A 21,022-nucleotide genomic window follows, 5' to 3' on the forward strand; every position below is an offset into this window, starting at 1 on the left:
TTTTATTTATTGTAACATTAAGTGGGCTTTACCATCACTTATGCAATTTTGAGCCTGGTACTTTCACACCGCTCCTGAATTACAATTTTCGCACAAATTCGCGTAAATTTTCAATTATATCCATTGTTTCATTTCGCATAACAAAATGGATATTAATTAAAACATCATTATTTTGATAAAACCAATTACATTCTGAGCCTTAATATAATTCTACATAAAGTGGGCTTTTCCATCACTTTAGGCCTCATTCTCCATCATTCAGTTATATATTTATTATGTATCATAGTTTACGCGATATAGTTATAATGATATTATAAAATAAGTTGAAACACTTTATTTATTAACAATTTGTTGTTTCAAACAACATTCAGTAAGTAAAGACAATTTCCAACTTCACTTTTAAACAATAATATGCGTGTGAAAATCCCCATTTCCATTATTCGCACTAAAACTTCCATGCGAGATTACAAACACCCACATTTAAAATCAATCTATCACCGTAACCTCCATGTTTGTAACCACTACATGACCTTCTGTTCCCACATTTCCATTCATTATTATAGATGCACACAATGGTTGTTGAATCGCAGATGTAACTGTCGCAATGCCTTTACAAGTTGCAAACTTTACCATCCCATGAATTAGGGATGAAACAATGCCCAGCTTACAAACAGCGGTGCGCCCCAAAAGAATGTTATAGCGCGAAACAATATTCATTACATACAGATTCAATAAAGCTTTACACGAAAGCTACGCATTTTGTTCATCAACAACTTCGATTTCCAACTCTAACTACCCTATAGGCCACACAGATTCACCATAAAAGCCTGATAAAGATATTGCGGTTGGCTTTAGCTTGAATTGAACAACCTTTGGTAGCTTGCGAAAACACTGATTATACATAACATCACCACTATTACCAGTGTCTACGTGAACTTTCATTACTTGAATAACCAGTCTCGCAAGCTTGCATGATATCACAATTGGTTCTTCTAAAAATCCGCAACCATTTTCTGACGCGAAAGTTATAGGCTCAAGTTGCCATTTCTCATAACTTTCAAGCGGTTTTTGCGTTTGTATATCACCATTAACAGTCACCATGTTTATGACTTGAATTTGCTGCAAAGTATCCTTCTTTCCAACCACCTTCGCACCTAAGTTTTTAACCGCGGGTGCTTTGCGCTCTTGTTGTACCACCGAATTAACATTTGGTGTTTTTGGAGTAGCAGCTAATGCAGGTACAACGATTGTGTCAGTGGAACTTGCTTCCCTGTTAATTAAAAGGTGATTGAATTTTCCCGGCCCAACTGCGTCTGCGATTAACTCAACAAGGTCGCGGCATCTGTTTGTATCATGCCCATAACCATCATGAAAGATACAAAATTTTGACTTGTCACGCCTATTATTATCACTTAAATGCGGTGGGTCTGGAGATGCCTTAGCAACGCGCTCTTGCAAGAGTATTTCCTTTGGTGTCTTGGACAATGTTTGAATTAAAGTAAAGGAATCATTATTCCATTTTCGTGCGTAATTCCTGTCGCGATTATTATAACCATGATTTCCGCCATCTAAATTAGTACGCTGTCGATCATTACGCCAATTTCCACCATTGTTATTCCTTCTTTGCTGACCAGATCCGAGGTTATAATCGCGGTATCCATCCCCATTACCATCACGGTATGTGTCATTATCATCACGCCAATTTCCGTCCTTGCCCCATTCACAATGTTGCACGATATTACTGTCTTCACCATAGCGAATATAATCATATGTTTCCTGCATAACTTCAGCAAAATTACGCGGAACATCTCTGCGAAGGCGTCGCATAAGGGTTGGGTGCCTTTGCGGATTTATCGCATGCACAAAACCAGAAATTTTTTGATCTTCATTAAGATTTGAGATTTTTTGACATTCATAAACGTATCTTTTCAATAAACTTCCCAATGTTTCCTTAACACCCTGTTTAATGTCATGGCACTCAATGTGCGTCTTTTTCTGCGGTAACAAGTTTTGAAATTGCAAGAGAAATTTTTCCCTTAGATCAATAAATCCCGCAATGCTTCTTGCGTTTAGATTATGAAACCATTCACGAGCTAATCCCTGTAACACCATTGGAAATACGCGGCACGCAACCGCCTCAACCCAATTATACGTGCTTACAACACCTTCAAATCTTTGCAAAAAATCAAGTGGATCTGTTAATCCTGAATACACACCCAAAGTTGCAGGCACAATGGGTGGTGTGGTGATTGGCTAATCAGATATGTGCTCCACAAACTTATCAATCGCAAATGTAATTTCAGTTGCCTTTTTTGGTCGCACTTCTTTATTTTTCGCGCAATATTTCTCAATCATTTGCTATATAATATTTGGATGCTCAAATTTGTGTTGCATATCTTTTGGTGCCAACTTTTTAAACATATCTGCTAAAAATGTTTGTGCATTTTCCATTTTTGCAGCCTGGGATGTTTCTCCTTCTTCATAGTAACGCGGAACAGGCGTGGAAGGCCTTTTGCATTTTAACTCCGCAATTTCCACCACTTCAGGATCACTTTCAGAATTATCAGAATTTGGCAATACAACTTTATCACCTTTCGCTTTCTTTAAAAGTAGCACTGGTGAACCAAAAGCTCTTTGGTCTTGCACTTCATCTCGCACACCTTCATCATGTTGTATTACTAACCTTTGCGCATTCGGTGATGATTCATTAAGTGGCCATTCAAAATTGTTTGGAATACGGAGGTTAAAACCTCTTTCCTTTAACAATTGTGTTTGCCTCTAAAGGCGTGAGCACTTTTTTCGCATTCTTTTTTGACATTCCTTTTTCTGCAGTTTCAGCACCACTATGCACATTACCTTCATTAACTGACATTTTATCCATTTTTGTCTGCGCATTTGCGGATGCTAATTTGGAATTTGTTTCTTCTGTTCGCTGTGCTTCACGCGTCTGCGGCACATTCCGCCTGGCCGCATTCATTTTTTCAGCTAAAACATTTGATTACGTTTCTTCCATTGCTTTAGCATTTGCAGATGCTTTCACAAGTAGTTCTTTAGTTTGTTGACTAACTTCAGGACTTGATTGAAAGTCAAAATTCGAAGCATTTTTCAGATCCAATGCACCTATAGTGCTTGCATTCTTCTTTTTGTTGCACGTAGTCATGTGTATTCAAGAATAACTTGAAATTTTCACTTCTATTGAATTTAAGAACGCCTTCCTGCAATATAATACAGAAAGCAAAACGATTAGAATTAGAAAATGAGTTTAATAGCTCGATTGTAATGAACGTAAACTTCTCATTCCAATTCTATTCGTGTCCCACGGATGGCACCAATTGATCAATCCTAGATGATCCGATTAAGGTTAATCAAGGATTTAGTGCAATGAGGGGGTATAATGGATGTCGATTATGGTTTTGGGACCTTATTGTCAAATTTCGTTAAGTGCTAAACGATCAACAACCATGTCCCGGTCTTCACAAATTACCTTAACCAAACACTGATCAAGTCTCGGGCAAAGTCACGAGAGAGATCAATATGGCTAGAGCAATTCTTCCAAAATCAACAACCTAAAATGAGAGGTCAAGCTCCCTATTTATAGGTTCAGGAGTTACGCGGAAGTAAGATGTACGGGCACTTAGGAATTCCGCACAAACACTGCGAGAATCTTTCGCACTCTTTAATATTCTGCGTAATCCTACCGCGTTCATTTGGGCTTTACCGCGGTTTCAGTATCTTGTGCTTTTGCCTTTAAATGCCTTTCGCATTAAAAATGTACATATACATATTATAACACCCCGCCAAAATACCATCTGGCGGCGTGTTAATTTAGGTCCCACAGTTAACGGTTACGCCCTCTATATGAGACGTTTAAAGCAATCGCATTTAATTTTATTTAAAATAATAACTTTCAAAAACAAAAGTCAGAAATCCCAAAATAGAAATACTGTTGTGATCGTAACCACAAGCCAACAGTATTTAAACAGTTATAAAAGTTTTAAATGCGAAAGTAAATAATGTTCTTTAAAATCAAATGCTGACTCCACGGCCAGACATGCAGCAAACACAGCGGAAGCATACCTCTTAAGGACCTGAGAATAACAACACGCAAAAACAGGTCAACAAATAATATTGGTGAATCTACAGGTTTAATGTAACGTAACAATGTCTGAAAAACAGTTATCAGAAAAATAGTTTAATTTCATTGACCACAAGATTCTATCGCAAGCATAAACCGAGCACCTGAATACTAGCATTAACCCGAGTATAGAAACCACTACACCCGACCTTACCTCGTAAAATGTTATGCATTGTTCAGATGTATTAAATGTTCAAAGTAAATGCACCACTGCTTTTATAGTGGGTGAGGTTGTCAACCTAACGGATCCGTCCATCTAAATTGTGCCTACCAAATGGTATTAAAAGTATTCAAGCTAGAGGCTTTTTGAACAAACTCAATATGCATATGTGTAGTACTCATGTCAATATAAAGCATTTGAAAATGTAAATGTAACAGCGTGTATTCTCATCCCTGAAAACATGTAAAAAGCGGGACTGTAGACTCACCTTTGAATAAGCTCGGAATGAAAGACAAATGACTTGTACGGTTTAGACCCGAGTAATGTAACCTAAGTATACGTATGTAGGTTGGTCAATATATGTATCTTATATAAGTGTGGTTTCATAGTGTACGTTGTCTTATTGCTCGACTCGACGTGATTTAAAGTAAAAGTCAACTATATCATGCAAGTCAAACAAAGTCAACCGAAGTCAAACTGAAAGTCAAACTGAAAGTCAAACTTGGTCAATGTGGTTAAATAAAGTCAATATCAGTAGGTTCATGTCAAATATTGGTCAACATGTCAAACCTAAGTCATACAATACGTTTTAGGTCATGAATAATCATTTTCAGAATTTCAGTTTATCGTTATGCACCAAATTTACGAACACGTAGCACACTTAGCACAATATCTCATAGTACAAAATTCAAGTAAATATGAAAAACTTCAGATCATAATTAAACTCAAAATTTATTCCAAAAAATCCGGCCAGGGACTCATACGACAATTAAAAGTCAGGAATCAGAAGGAATACATTTGGGGTTTGCCAGGTCAGTTTCTGACCGCGCACTGATTTCAGTTCGGCTATAACCAAGTTAGAAACATGAAATTGATACAAGAACAGTGGCCATAGTTCAAGGACAAATCAAAGTAACACATATAAAAAATATAGCCACTTTTGTTTAGCCAATTTGTACAGTTTATTCGTGCAAATTGATCATTCAGTTTTCAGTTCAAATCAGAATTCACATAAAGTATGGCTCTATTGTGCCCAATGCATATGGTTTCAGAGATTAATATAAACTAAAAATAAGTCACATATCATGTTAAGTTTCATTTTCCAGAAGCATACATTCTCAATCAATATACAAAATTCACAAAGTACAAAACCGTGTTCAATTTACAGATTCGATTCCCATGTTGTTAGTCACATTCGCATACGATTATCCGAAGATCTAGATACAATTAGCCTATGATATCTACATGAAAGATGAATTACTTTTTGTCTACTTTTCAAATATACAAATCTTCAATCACAGAAGTTAACACATTTTATCATACAAGGTTATTTTCATGCAAGTGCTGTATAAAACTACATTTACACTAATTCTAGCATATCTCGGGCTATACATAAGCAAACGACATGATATCCTAGTCTAACTTGAGTGTTTTTAAATTATATTTCCAGTGGTATAAGTCTCACATGCCAATTCATTTTCTGTCAATACCAGATTTCTGATCAAGCAACAAAAACACAACGATAATTCAAATCGGCATAACTTAATCATACGGAAACGAAATCAAGCGAATCCAAAGCCTAAACTCAATAGTTTTTCGCAAAGAATCTGATTATAAGATAATAATTAACATTTGAAATACTTAAATTTTCTGATCAAACAAATACAAATTCGTTTTTAAACCCTAGCGCATCAAACAATCAAAATAACGATTACAATTAACACGTACGTGTATGGACTTGAGCAATTGACAACATAACTATGAAACTTTATAAAAATCAGATTTTTAAGAATTAGGGTTCATGCAATTATACCTTTGATCACAAAATTAACGACACATGCGCGTAGAGGATGACACGAATTGAGACTTTGATGAAGCAAGATTGATCAAAAATAAATTTTGAGTGTGTGTATGTGTGTGATAGGTGACGGCCAGTAGGGAGAGGAGAGGGATCGACTGGTGCCTTTTTCTTGTGAGGGTTATATCAAATTTTAGGTTAACACTCTAATTTATACTAACCCTAGTTTCACAAATTAGCACACAATCCCCTAAACTTACAAAAATTGAAACATAAGGGGGTGAGGGGTAGGGGTCGGACGAATGGGGCCCACCATGGGTTTCCGGGTTCTCGTTTTGCAATTTCGTGTATTCATGGTCCGTTTTAAGTGTCGTTTTGTCATACCGAAGGCCCGAAACGCTAATCTGATCGTTAAACGCAACCAATCGCTTAATTTATTAAAAACCCAATAAATTAAATATTTTAAAAAGTTAATAATTAATTAAATTAATTATTAAAATAAACCCGAGCGTTTCGCTGCTCAAAAAGCTATTATCAAAATCGTATCGTTTTTATCGTATTTCATTATCCGAAATATTTATTTGAATTAATATCAACCCATATCAATTATTGAAACCCTCCAAAGGTGAAGTACGAATTTAATACACGTAAACACATAAAAGTTAAATAATCGCCGTTAAATAAACTAACAGAAGGTTAATGAAAGTAACGGAAAAATCAGGGTTGTTACATTACCCACCTGTTATTGAAAATTTCGTCTCGAAATTTTAGTGATCGTCCGCTGAAGTGGTTTTCTCGGGAAACAATTGCGGATACTTCAGCCTCATCTGGTCTTCACGCTCCCAACATGAACTCTGGTCCTCTTCTCGCGTTCCACCGAACTTTAACGATCGGAATTCTGTTTTGCTTCAACTGTTTGACCTCTCAACCCAAGATTTCAACTGGTTCCTCAATGAAATGAAGTTTGTCGTTGATACGTAGTTCCTCTAAAGGAATAATCAAATTATCATCGGCTAGGCACTTCTTTAGATTGGATACATGGAAAACGTCATGAATACCGCTGAGTGTTTGTGGCAGTTCCAATCTGTAAGCAACTGGTCCAACTCTTTCAGTTATCTCCAAACGTCCAACATATCTAGGACTCATTTTACCTCGTTTCCCAAATCGTACAACACCCTTCCAAGGTGATACTTTAAGCATAACTTTGTCTCCAACTTGGAACTCTATGTCCTTCTGTCTAACATCGACATAACTCTTTTGTCGACTTCGAGCCGTTCTAAGTCGTTCCTGAATCTGTAGAACTTTCTCAGTTGTCTCCTGAATAATCTCAGGACCTGTCAACTGACTATCTCCCAACTTGCTCCAACAAACGGGAGATCTACACTTCCTTCCATACAATGCTTCAAATGGTGCAGCTTTAATACTCGCATGGTAGCTGTTATTGTATGAGAACTCAGCTTGTGATAAATAATTATCCCTTCCGTTTCCGAAATCAATGACACACGCTCTCAACATGTCCTCAAAAGTCTGAATAGTTCGTTTGCTCTGGCCATCCGTCTGGGGGTGATATGCTGTACTCATATCTAAACGAGTCCCCAATTGCTTTCTGTAACGATTACCAAAATCTGGAAGTAAATCTGCTGTCGCGGTCGGATATAATAGATATAGGCACTCCATGCCTAGAGATGACTTCCTTAATGTAGATCTGAGCCAACTTCTCCATCTTATCAGTTTCCCTTATCGGTAAGAAGTGTGCGGACTTAGTGAGACGATCCACGATAACCCAAATAGTATCGTGACCTCCTGCCGTTCTCGGCAGTTTCGTAATGAAGTCCATGGAAATTCCTTCCCACTTCCACTGGGGAATCTCTGGTTGAATTAATAATCCTGATGGCTTCTGATGCTCAGCCTTGACTTTAGCGCAAGTCAAGCACTTCCCGACATAAGTGGCAATGTCATCTTTCAAGTTCAGCCACCAATAACATGCCTTCAAATCTTGGTACATTTTATCTGATCCCGGATGAATTGAGTATCTTGACTTGTGTGCTTCCTCCAACACTAGTTCTCTCAATCCACCAAACTTTGGTACCCAAATTCGGTAAGCAAAGTACCGTGTTCCGTCCTCCTTGATGTCAAACTTCTTATCCATCCCTTTGAGAAATTCAACATCAACATTCTCCTGTTTCATGGCTTCTTGTTGTGCTTCGCGAATTTGTGATGTGAGATTCGTACGGACAACTATGTTAAGCGCTTTAACCCTAAGAGGTTTCTCTCGCTCCTTTTTGCTCAAGGCATCTGCCACAACATTTGCCTTGCCCGGATGGTATTGAAGTTTGCAGTTATAATCATTAAGTAGTTCCATCCAACGTCGTTGTCTCATGTTGAGTTGCTTCTGATCGAATATGTGATGTAAAATCTTATGGTCAGTGAAGATAATGAACTTGGTTCCAAACAGGTAGTGTCTCCACATTTTAAGTGCAAAGACAATAGCTCCTAACTCAAGGTCGTGCGTAGTGTAGTTCTGCTCGTGAATCTTTAACTGGCGCGATCCATAAGCAATAACTTTGTTTCATTGCATAAGTACGCAACCCATTCCTTGACGTGAGGCATCACAATAAACAACAAAATCTTCACTTCCCTCGGGTAGAGACAATACTGGTGCAGTTGTTAACTTCTCCTTCAACAACTGAAATGCAGTCTCTTGCGGTTCTGACCACTCAAACTTCTTACCCTTATGAGTCAATGTAGTTAATGGTCGGGCGATCTTAGAGAATCCTTCAATGAATCTCCGGTAGTAACCAGCTAGACCCAAAAATTGCCTAATCTGCGTTGGCATCTTTGGAGTTTCCCAATTCTTAACCGACTCAATCTTTGCTGGATCGACCTGTATTCCATTGGCCCCTACAACATGGCCAAGAAATTGTACTTATGGTAACCAAAAGTCACACTTAGAGAACTTTGCATACAACTGCTCTTCTCTAAGCATAGTCAATATCGAGCGTAGATGTTGTTCGTTCTCTTCTCTGTTCTGGGAGTACAACAATATATCATCAATGAACACAATGACGAATTTATCTAGGTATGGCTTACACACACGGTTCATGAGGTCCATGAACACTGCTGGTGCGTTCGTCAAACCAAACGATATCTCTGTAAACTCATAATGCCCATAACATGTTCTAAACGTTGTCTTCGGGACATCAGCTTCTTTGACTCTCAATTGATGATACCCGGATCTCAAATCAATCTTCAAATAGCAGCTGGATCCCTGCAACTGATCAAATAAGTCATCAATCCTCGGTAGCGGATACCGATTATTGATTGTCAGCTTGTTCAATTCTCTGTAGTCGATACACAACCTCATCGACCCATCCTTCTTCTTAACAAACAGGACCGGAGCTCCCCAAGGCGAAGAACTCGGTCTAATAAATCCCTTGTCTAACAACTCTTGCAATTGACTAGACAACTCTTGAAGTTCTGGGGGTGCAAGTCTGTACGGTGCGCGAGCCACTGGTGCCGCTCCTGGCACTAAGTCTATCTGAAACTCAATTTCTCGATGCGGTGGGAGACCAGGTAATTCCTCCGGAAAAACTTCAAGAAATTCCTTAACTATAGGAACGTCTTCGGGTCTCCTTTATTCTGGTACAATTTGGCTTACATGAGCCAAGAACGCGATACATCCCTTTCTCACATACTTCTGGACTTTCAAGCAATTAATGAGATGTAATTGTGAGCCATTCTTCTCACCATAAATCATCATAGGTTCACCGTCAGCAATAGGAATACGAATAGCCTTTAGGTCACAGACCACCTCGGCTTTGTTATCAGCTAACCAGTCCATTCCAACCACAAGGTCAAAACTTCCCAGTTTAATAGGTATCACATTAATGCTAAAAGACTTACTTTCTAACATCAAAGTACAATCACGATAAATCTTATCAGCTCTCATCAAGTTACCATTCCCTAGTTCTATGGAATACACGTTATCTAGGGGAGAAACAGGTTTCTTAACATTGTGACAAATATCCTTTGATATAAAACTTCTATCAGCGCCAGTATCAAACAAAACATAAACAAGTTGATCATCAAGTGAAAACGTACCCGTGACTAGCTTTGGAAAACACACCAGGTCAGTGTCAAAACAATGCTATATATGAAAATATACTAGCAACGAGTGTTGAAGACTAGTAAATAATAGTATGAAAAGATTCGCTAGTAGTGAGAAGTAGTGATAGTAGTGATAGTAGTAACACTAGTGGTAGTAGTAGTGGTACTAGTGTTATGTAGTGATAGTAGTAACACTAAGTAGTAACATTAATGGCAATAGTAGTAGTATAACATAACACAAGTATTATGATCATACAAGTTACTAAATACAGAATATTACCGCATGCAATAAAAGATAATAGTTACCAATAGCATAATCCACCATTAATATAAGTATAATCCAAGAGTGATAAACCAAATTCCAAAGTAGTAAACTAAACAATAAACATAATGTGCTAATAGCCCGGTTTATAACACCCGGTAAGTCTTATATAATCAATTAAAGAAGGTATGGCAGATGAAAAAGGAAAAGAAGCTCATGGTCAACGACCCTTCACTTCCTCTTCTGTCAGGTACGGAAGGTAGGTCCATCATTCCTCGGCCTATTACGTTCCGCCTCTAACGCAGCAACCCTGGCAGTTAAGGCTGCTATCAATCTCGGCATCTCAACGAACCTTGCTTCAGCCTCGTACGTATAAGTATTTATACATGTGACTCTTTCCTCCATCCTCTCTAGATCATCGGGGTGAGGATATGTCCTAGCAATACCGCTCAAGGCGGTAACACGATCAACAATATCCCTGTTACGGTTAGTATGAACCAAATCCAACGCATAAAGGTTCACGGGATGGTTAGGTATCCAATGCGGAGCAGGTACTGGTGCTGGGGCTGGAGCATTCACCGCAGCCACACTGGAGTCACTGTCACTGCTTCCTAAATCCTGTGACATCTAACTCATAGTACAAGAATACAAACAAAACAGATTAGTCAAGTAAATAACGTTAGTCATAAAGTACTCATGTAATGACTAAGTCCCGGTCGTAGTCTAGACTCATCAAGGCATCCTAATGATCAAATCAGACACACTAATGCAAGTCCTAGTTTCCTTACGAACCGTTAGCTCTGATACCAACTATAACACCCCGCCAAAATACCATTTGACGGCGTGTTAATTTCGGTCCCACAGTTAACAGTTACGCCCTCTATATGAGACGTTTAAAGCAATCGCATTTAATTTTATTTAAAATAATAACTTTCAAAAACAAAAGTTAGAAATCCCAAAATAGAAATACTGTTGTGATCGTAACCACAAGCCAACACTATTTAAACAGTTATAAAAGTTTTAAATGCGAAAGTAAATAATGTTCTTTAAAATCAAATGCTGACTCCACGGCCAGACATGCAGCAAACACAGCGAAAGCATACCTCTTAAGGACCTGAGAATAACAACACAAAAAAACAGGTCAACAAATAATGTTGGTGAATCTACAGGTTTAAAGTAACGTAACAATGTCTGAAAAACAGTTATCAGAAAAATAGTTTAATTTCATTGACCATAAGATTCTGTCGCAAGCATAAACCGAGCACCTGAATACTAGCATTAACCCGAGTATAGAAACCACTACACCCGACCTTACCTCATAAAATGTTATACATTATTCAGATGTATTAAATGTTCAAAGTAAATGCACCACTGCTTTTATAGTGGATGAGGTTGTCAACCTAACGGATCCGTCCATCTAAATTGTGCCTACCAAATGGTATTAAAAGTATTCAAGCTAGAGGCTTTTTGAATAAACTCAATATGCATATGTGTAGTACTCATGTCAATATAAAGCATTTGAAAATGTAAATATAACAGCGTGTATTCTCATCCCTGAAAACACGTAAAAAGCAGGACTGTAGACTCACCTTTGAATAAGCTCGGAATGAAAGACAAATGACTTGTACGGTTTAGACCCGAGTAATGTAACCTAAGTATACGCATGTAGGTTGGTCAATATATGTATCTTATATAAGTGTGGTTTCATAGTGTACGTTGTCTTATTGCTCGACTCGACGCGATTTAAAGTAAAAGTCAACTATATCATGCAAGTCAAACAAAGTCAACCGAAGTCAAACTGAAAGTCAAACTTGGTCAATGTGGTCAAATAAAGTCAACATCAGTAGGTTCATGTCAAATATTGGTCAACATGTCAAACCTAAGTCATACAATACATTTTAGGTCATGAATAATCATTTTCACAATTTCAGTTTATCGTTATGCACCAAATTTACGAACACGTAGCACACTTAGCACAATATCTCATAATACAAAATTCAAGTAAATATGAAAAACTCCAGATCATAATTAGACTCAAAATTGATTCCAAAAAAATCCGGCCAGGGACTCATACGACAATTAAAAGTCAGGAATCAGAAGGAATACATTTGGGGTTTGCCAAGTCAGTTTCTGACTGCGCACTAATTTCATTTCGGCTATAACCGGAGTTAGATACATGCAATTGATACAATACCAGTGGCCATAGTTCAAGGATAAATAAAAGTAACACATATCAAAAATCTAGCCACTTTTGTTCAGCCAATTTGTACAGTTTATTAGTGCAATTTGATCATTCAGTTTTCAGTTCAAATCAGAATTCACATAAAGTATGGCTCTATTGTGCCCAATGCATAAGGTTTAAGAGATTTACATAAACTAACAATAAGTCACATATCATGTTAGGTTTCATTTTCCAGAAGCATACATTCTCAATCAATATACAAAATTCACAAAGTACAAAACCGTGTTCAATTTACAGATTCGATTCCCATTTTGTTAGTCACATTCGCATACGATTATCCGAAGAGATAGATACAATTAGCCTATGATATCTACATGAAAGATGAATTAACTTTTGTCTACGTTTCAAATATACAAAGCTCCAGCCACAGAAGTTAACACATTTTATCATACAAGGTTATTTTCATGCAAGTGCTGTATAAAACTACATTTACACTAATTCTAGCATATCTTGGGCTATACATAAGCAAACGACAAGATATCCTAGTCTAACTTGAGTGTTTTTAAATTATATTTCCAGTGGTATAAGTCTCACATGCCAATTCATTTTCTATCAATACCAGATTTCTGATCAAGAAACAAAAACACAACGATAATTCAAATCGGCATAACTTAATCATACGGAAACGAAATCAAGCGAATCCTAAGCCTAAACTCAATAGTTTTTTGCAAGGAATCTGATTATAAGATAATAATTAATATTTGAAAAACTTAATTTTTCTGATCAAACAAATACAAATTCGTTTTTAAACCCTAGCGCATCAAACAGTCAAAATAACGATTACAATTAACACGTATGCGTATGGACTTGAGCAATTGACAACTTAACTATGAAACTTTATAAAAATCAGATTTTTAAGAATTAGGGTTCATGCAATTATACCTTTGATCACAAAATTAACGACACACGCGCGTAGAGGATGACACGAATTGAGACTTTGATGAAGCAAGATTGATCAAAAATAAATTTTGAGTGTGTGTATGTGTGTGATAGGCGACGGCCAGCAGGGAAAGGAGAGGGATCGACTGGTGCCTTTTTCTTGTGAGGGTTTTATCAAATTTTAGGTTAACACTCTAATTTATACTAACCCTTGTTTCACAAATTAGCACACAAGCCCCTAAACTTACAAAAATTGAAACATAAGGGGGTGAGGGGGAGGGGTCGGCCGAATGGGGCCCACCATGGGTTCCACAGTTTCCATTTTGCAATTCCGTGTATTCGTGGTCCGTTTTAAGTGTTGTTTTGTCGTACCGAAGGCCCGGAACGCTAATCCGATCGTTAAACGCAACCAATCGCTTAATTTATTAAAAACCCAATAAATTAAATATTTTAAAAAGTTAATAATTAATTAAATTAATTATTAAAATATACCCGAGCGTTTCGCTGCTCAAAAAGCTATTATCAAAATCGTATCATTTTTATCGTATTTCATTATCCGAAATATTTATTTGAATTAATATCAACCCATATCAATTATTGAAACCCTCCAAAGGTCAAGTACGCATTTAATACACGTAAACACATAAAAGTTAAATAATCGCCGTTAAATAAACTAACGGAAGGTTAACGAAAGTAACGGAAAAATCAGGGTTGTTACACATATGTATGTATATGATCAGGTTTAACATAAGGTTTAACCTTAACTGTGTTATCTTTATTAACCTTTTCAACTATCGGTTCTGTTTCCTTATCTTGTTCAGGTTGTTGTTCTTGTGGAGTAGGAATAGAGTCATCAGAAATTACAGGTATTTCAGGTGGTTTAAGTGTAATACCACTTCTTGTGGTAATGGCTTTAGCTGTTTCATTTTGGGGGTTAGCATTTGTATCGCTGGGTAGACTTCCCGGTTTTCTTTCACCTATCAACCTTGCTAGGTTGCTTACTTCTTGTTCTAGATTTTGAATAGAAGCTTGTTGATTTCTAAATGCTTGAGTATTTTGTTCATTGGTTTGTTTCTGAGATGTGAAAAACTGCGTTTGAGATTCAACTAGCTTCAACATCATATCTTCTAAATTTGGCTTTTTATCATCGGTTTGTGATGGTTTATTTTGAAAAATAGGTCTTTGCTGATTGTAAGTATTATTGGATACTTGTTGATTGCTAGGACCTTGTTGGTTGTTGTATGGAACATTTCGGTTATAATTCTGATTTTAATTGTAGATTGGTCTTGGCGGTTGATAATTATTCTGATAATTATTTCCAGGCCTTTGGTTTATGTATGAAATATTCTCTCTTTGTTCCATTGTTTGTTCAATACTGAGACAATGTTTTATCAAATGTGGTCCTCCACACTGCTCACAACTAATTCGTATTGAGTGAATATCTCTAGTCATCTTTTCCATTCGTCTCTCGACAGCATCTATCTTTGCGGAAATGGAATCGAAGTCATGGCTAGAATCGGCTCTAGCCGCTTTAGATGATCTAACGATATCTTTTTCTTGATGCCACTCATGTGAGTGGGAAGCAGTGTTATCAATAATTTTGTAAGCTTCAGTTGCTGTTTTCTTCATAATGGAACCACCAGCTGCTATATCGATGTCTTTCCTTGTAGTGATGTCGCATCGTTGGTAGAATATTTGTACTATTTGATAAGTGTCTAAACCATGTTGTGGACATCCTCTCAATAACTTTCCAAATCTTGTCCATGCCTCATATAGAGTTTCATTTGGCTTTTGTGTGAACGTAACTATTTCTCCTTGAAGTCTCACGGCTTTAGATGCCGGAAAGAATTGTTTAAGAAAATTTTCAACTAAAACACCCCATGTAGCAATCACCCCTTCAGGTAACGATTCTAACCAATCTTTGGCTTCTCCCTTTAAAGTCCAGGGAAATAACATGAGATAGATCTGTTCATCCTCCACTTCTCTGATTTTAAATAGAGTACAGATCCTACTAAAGGTACGAAGATGTTCATTTGGATCTTCCTTCGGTGCACCACTAAATTGGCATTGATTAGTTACCATGTGTAGGATTTTTCCTTTGATTTCATAATCTGGCGCATTAATGTCTGGTTGAGTAATTGCGTGACCTTGGCCAGTGCGTTTAGCTCTCATTCGGTCTTCCATACTTAGAGGTTCCAGATTCTCTATGATTGAATTTGTTGAATCTGAATCACTATGACTTAATGGTTTCTTCCTCAACAATTTCTGGGTGAGTGATTTGTGGTTCAGGAGGAATGATTAATGATTCAGGATCTCTGAATTGTCCCTGAATATCCTCCGGATTCTCAATTGTGAGGTCGGGTTCAAAAAATGGATTATCGGAAATTTGAATTGGAGTACTTGGTCAACTAGATGACGATTCTAAAGAAAAATCAACGGCGACAATATTGGCAAGATGTCTTGATCGAGTTACAGGTAGTGAACGTATAAAAGGTGGTGAACGTTTTGCTCGGTGCATTCACTGAATATCATATTAGTTATAAAAGATAAAAATTATATAAGTTATCAAATAAATAGACTTTTCTGATTTTGTCCACGTTTCGAATAGCCAATAGATGCAGCAGGTAGCCAGGACCCTTTAAATAGGAAGCCCACAACTCGTCACTAACAAATCCAACTATTACTACGAACCAGAAAATTTTGGATGTCTATCAATTTAACTACTTAAAATAATTTTTCGTCGAAATTTAAAGAAATTTTAGAGAAAAAATAGAAAATTCTATGTCCTAAAAACTAGAGCGTCGAGAAATAAGAAAGAAAAAGAGTGCGTCGAAAAACGTCGAAAAATAAAAGGTCAAAAAATAAGCGTCGAAAAATGATAAAATGCAGCGTCGAAACTTAAAAGTCTAAAAACTAAAATTTAAAACTTACGTCTAAAGGTACTAAAGCTTAAAATGAATTCTATATCCAAAACGGCAATAACTTAAAAAGTACTAAAATCTTAAAACGGCGTCGCAAAATTCTAAAGCATCTAAATCTTAGTCTAAAGAAAAGCACTTAAGAGATTTTATGGCAAAGTCTAAAAATCTAGAAATATAAAATAACTACGGCAAAATACTAAGTTACGAACTAATTACGAACAAAAAATTATAAAATTACGCTTTAACGAGTAAAAATATACAAAATATAAAAATAGGCTTAAAGTTATAAAAATACAATTTTTATAAAAATATTATTTTTATATTATTTATTTTATAAAAGTATTAATTTTATAAATTATACAACTAATTATAACTTAAAAATACAAAATAAATAAAACTAAAACTAATTAATATTAAAACAAAACCCTAATCTAAATTAATTAATAATAATTATATATAAATCAAACCCTAATTCGATTTAACTGATGTACCAGGCCTGTCAAATCAGCTCATGCGATCGCATGAGCTGAGTGTTGTAAATCCATGCGGTCGCATGGCTTCGGGTACCAGGCCAATTGTTGGGCTGCTACAGTGTAGCCCGTTTACTTTTACTCTTTTTATTTTTATTTTTTTCTGTTTTTAATTTATTTATATAAAATGAATAAAAACTTAATTTTTAAAAACTAAAATAAAAATAGAAAAACTTTATATTTTAAACAAACTCTTAAAAATATATATATTTTGTTTTTCTTTTTATATTTTTGTATTTTTAATATTTAAAACGTATTTTTACAAAAAGAAATTAAAACTTAATAAAAATCTTTTTTTTTCTTTTTTATTTATATAGCGTTTCGCTTCCGGCGTTTAAGAAGTCCCCGGCAGCGACGCCAAAAATACTTGATGTGCGCAGAGGTGTATACAAAATAGTTATATTTTTACCACGAAATACTATTAACTACGATACAATTTTACACAAGTTATTTATTTATTTATAGAGTGGATATACCTAAACCTTGCTACAACACTTATAGGCAGTGTACCTAATCGTATAGTAGTGTAGTTTTTAGTAAGTCCGGTTCGTCCACAGGGAACTAGCCAAGTTTAACGCTATATTTATAAAACTATATTTGTATAAATATAAATATATATATAAGTAGTATTATTATTATAAAAGGGGGTTTTTACCGTTTAATGACCGGTTTGTCGATTTTATGTCTTAAGTCGCAGTTAAAACCTAATATAAAATATTAAAAATAAATATAAATTAATTTAAAGCGTAAAGTAAATGACGATAATTAAAGTGCGATAAATAAAATTGCGATAATTAAAAAGTACGATAAATAAAATGACAGTAAATAAAAGTGCGATGAGATATAAAATAAAGGAATTATACTTATTTAAACTTCCGTAATCATGATGTTTGACGTGTTGATTTTAGTTTATTACCATGGGTTAATTGTCCTTTGTCCTGGATTATTCGATATGTCCATACGGTTTTGTCCATAATAGTCCATCAGTTATAAATATAAAGTGCGAGAGTCTTCGCCAAGTTATCCTTATACCCGAAGTCAAATATTCCAACTAATTGGGGATTCGAACTGTAACAAGGTCTTAATACTTTGTTTAATGAATACACCAGGTTATCGACTGCGTGTAATCCAAGGTTTTATTACTTTGTTAATAATTACACCAATTACCCTTGTATGTAATTCACCCCTGTTTCAACAAGTCTATTGATTATTAATTCATCCCCGTGTCCGGTCAAATGAATAATTATTGGTATTTATAGATATCCCACCCACCATACCCAGTCAAGCGTATGTGGATATATATAAATACATCAAATTATAAGTCTATATATTAAATTAACGAGGTATCATTTAGTTAATATAAAGCCCATTAATTGCCCATAGTCTAATTTCCACAAGTTTCGTTCTTTTATCCAAACCCCAATTATGGTTCAAAACCCAATTATCCCGTCTTTAATATTTAGCCCAACTTCACAATTATTTCGGCTTAAATAAGCATAACAATAACTTAGCTATGAGACATTAATTTAAAGAGGTTGAACATAACTTACAATGATTAATAATAGCGTAGCTTTACATAGACAGAATTCCGACTTACACACTTACAACATTCGCTAACATAACCTTATTATTATTAATCTTAAATTAAAACTAAAATTATAAATTATATATATATATATATATATATATATATATATATATATATATATATATATATATATATATATATATATATATATATATATATATATATATATATATATATATATATATATATATATATCGTGAGAGAGAGAGAGAGAGATTGAATTAGGTGTAAATAAAACGTCCGAAAATTGCTGAATTTATAGATGTGGCCAGCACTTTACTTCTGTGACAACCCGGAAATTTCCAACCAAATTTAAACTTGAATCTTTATATGTTTCCGACACCGGAAATTTCCAACCAAATTTAAACTTTAATCTTTATATGTTTCCGACACGATAAGCAATATTTGTTAAGTTAAATTTCAAGAATTTTAAACTATGTTCATACATTCATTCAACCTCGACCAAGTTCCAACGATTCACGAACCATTAAACGAATATGATTATATATGTATATGTGTATATATATTATAACTTGAAACGTAAACAAAATATTAGATTAAATACTTTATATGATTGTATCTGTTTCAAAATGTTTATCAATGGAATTAGAAGATAAGATCAAATGATTGAATTATCAGATATATTGGATTATGATTACAAGTCTATGTTGAAAGGCCCACGTTGATTTGAGAAATCTTTCCATTTTAACAATATTCGAAAAATGGTAAAGTGATTTATAAATAAGAACAAATTGTCAATCATTGAGAACTAGACAAAGGATAGTGGAAGATTGAATCTCATAAAGACTCGATTGATCTATTTAGTTTCAAACGTACAAAAACGTTTTCAGTTTAAAAAGAACTTTATTATTAAAACGTATATAACTTTTAGAAATATCTAGAACCACTTTTGACAACTCATTACTTAACTAGTATGATAAAGATAACGATATTTATATTTTATTAAATATATATAACGATTTAAATTAATATTATATATATTTATACGCGTATTATACGTACATAGTTTTATACTTTTACTATACTTAAACTTTACATTTACTTTATTTTTACTTTACTTAAACTTTAATAATTCACTTTAATAATTCATACTTTAATAATTCACTTTAATAATTCATACTTTAATAATTCACTTTAATAATTTACTTTAATAATTCATACTTTAATAATTCACTTTAATAATTCATACTTTAATAATTCACTTTAATAATTAAAAAATCTATTATAAATAGAATTCAATAGGTTTCATTATTTCATAGAAACTTGAAAATATTTTTCTCTAAACTCTCTCAATCGATTTACATATATATATATATTTACTCCGTATTATTTCAAGATATTATTAGTATACATAAAATATTACGACGGAGTGCTGTCCGAGTGATTTCGAAATTGTTTTTCGAGTAGGATAGGATTAAGGAAATTATGGGTTATAGCTATGGAGGTGATTGAGTATGGTTCATGGGTATGCTCATGAGGTCAATATAGTGTTTATCATTTCCGTTGCGTCTAAGTACCTTTCCTGCAATATTGAATCTCAATATTGATACGTGAGTTCTCATAATTTAACTTTTACATACTAATAGTGTATCCCTGACTAGTGCTCGAGTATTTAGGATTATGCATGCTTGTACTTTTGATATTGCCCTTAGACAGGTTAGGTTGAATCTTGAATTAGTTACACTTGCGGTTGAGATAAGGTATAAGATATGCATGTCCTTGGAAAGCTAGCGAAAAATTAAGAACTTTTTCTTTAGATATCGAATGGTTTCGATGAACGGATTAGAAGTTATAATCAATTGAATTTTCGATATTTTTATTAAAAATGATTATTATTATCGTCGTTTTTATCGTCGTTCTAGTTTTATCTTATTATTATCATTATTATTATCTTTATCAATAAAAGGGATTTATCATTAAAAATTGTTATTTTTTTTATTATTACTATCGTTATTATCGTTAAAGTTATAATTAGTATTATTATTATTATCCAATTATTATTATTATTATTATTATTATTATTATTATTATTATTATTATTATTATTATTATTAGTATTATTATTATTATTATCATTATTAATATATATATCATTATTTAAAAATGGTTATTGTTATTGTTATTATTATTATTACTATATTATCATTAAGATAATTATTAGTATTATTGTTAATAATGTTATAGTAACTATCATTATTAATATTAGTGTAATTAAAACAAATATTTGTAACACATAATTATTTTGATTACTATTATTATCATTATTATGAACACGATATAAAAGACGATTAAAAGCTATTAAACGAAACGATTTGGAAATAATGAGTAAGAGTATCATGATGAAATTAAAATATTATAAGATATCGATTTAGATAAAAT

Source organism: Rutidosis leptorrhynchoides, chromosome 6, assembly GCF_046630445.1.
Source record: "Rutidosis leptorrhynchoides isolate AG116_Rl617_1_P2 chromosome 6, CSIRO_AGI_Rlap_v1, whole genome shotgun sequence".
NCBI classification, from domain to species: domain Eukaryota; kingdom Viridiplantae; phylum Streptophyta; class Magnoliopsida; order Asterales; family Asteraceae; genus Rutidosis; species Rutidosis leptorrhynchoides.